Below are 1593 nucleotides of genomic sequence, written 5' to 3'. Positions count from 1 at the left end.
AAAAAATACTTAACCCAAAAAAATACAACACTTTAAAATATCAAGGACGAGGAAAAAATAAAATCTAAGATTTAAATAAAAACTGAAAATACAATTACATATATATGTAAAACACTGTGGTTTAGTCGCGGCGCCTCGCCAAAGATTCCTGAATCTATTGCTGAAACGAAGATCTGTAGGGGGTGAGAACATCGTGCTCGTATGATGTTCTCAATAGGGATAGTGAATGCCGTAAAAATACAGAATAAATACAAATAGTTAACTAATATCCCAAACAAAGTTTTCTTTGTTAGACCCTTAAAATTCTTCCTAAGTCTTACTTTAAGCCGTGTAAAACCCTTTCTTTAAATCACATTACTTAAACAAAATCTCCTTCACATTAGCAATTCCTCATTTCTAAACAACATTCTTCAATTATTGTAATATCTAAATAAGTCAGTATCACAAATAATATACCTAAACCTAATCCACAAACATCCGCCTCCATCACATTATTAAGTCTACAACACAAGTAAAATGTCCAATCAAGCACACAAGTAAGTAAAATGTCCAATCAAGCACACAAGCAAGTCACCAAGAAAACAACACAATCACAAATAAACAAGATAAACAACCACAATCAAATGTAAACGCGCAAACAATATGATGCATGCCTTTCCTATGCAGGCCATAAACTCATGCATCGGTTGTCTACCCGCGAACTGACGTTACTTCTTGACAGTTTACCAGGCTTCTATTAGCACTTTTCAAATATAAGGTTCTCAATGATCGATATATGATTTCAATCCTTATAAAATTATTTATAGACTCTCAAAATTACTACTTCTAATTAAGAAATTAATTTTTATTCACTCTCATAACCAAAAACTCAGTCACAAATACAGCTAATCATTCACAGTAAAAAATCTAAACTCAATAACATTATTATTACTAACATATTTGTAATTATTTACTATATTTTTGGACATCCCTAAATTAAAAACTGTTAATTTTAAAATAAAATACTCTACCTCCGTATAAAATTAAAATCAACAAAGTTTTGGAGAAGATTTTTTACCAAGTTGCTGAAGGAGAAAGCGTTAGAAATCGCTTATACCTCCTAGAGCTCCAATTGGTCAAACTCTAGAAAAAGAAAAGTTATGTCACCATCAATTTTTACCGAACAAAAATAACGTTAATATATAAAAGAGACGAATACGAATAATTTTGTTGGATTAAATTTTTTGTTAGAGTTACGAATCTCAAAATATCAAAGTTTGAAGGTCACAGTTCTATGAAGGCATTTCGTTTTTCTCTCATGGGCTTTCTCTCTTGTTTGCTTATGGTTTCGGTGGTTCATGAGAGAAGATAAGATGTTGATGATGATGATTAATCAATAAAAAAAGATTACGTGTCATTTGGTTATATATGTACAAAGAAACATGTGTATGAATTATATATGGATATAATCATGCAAGCTAATATATTTCATTCCTCTCCTTGGTCCCTTGAGGCTTCGGCCAAAAAAAAAAAGAAAAATAAATAATAATATAATATAGTAATAATAATAAAATAAAATTAAAAAATTATATAATAATAATAATATAATAATGA

The sequence above is a fragment of the Arachis duranensis genome, chromosome 4 (genome assembly GCF_000817695.3).
Source record: "Arachis duranensis cultivar V14167 chromosome 4, aradu.V14167.gnm2.J7QH, whole genome shotgun sequence".
Lineage (NCBI taxonomy): Eukaryota > Viridiplantae > Streptophyta > Magnoliopsida > Fabales > Fabaceae > Arachis > Arachis duranensis.
Note: the sequence above shows the minus strand (reverse complement) of the source record.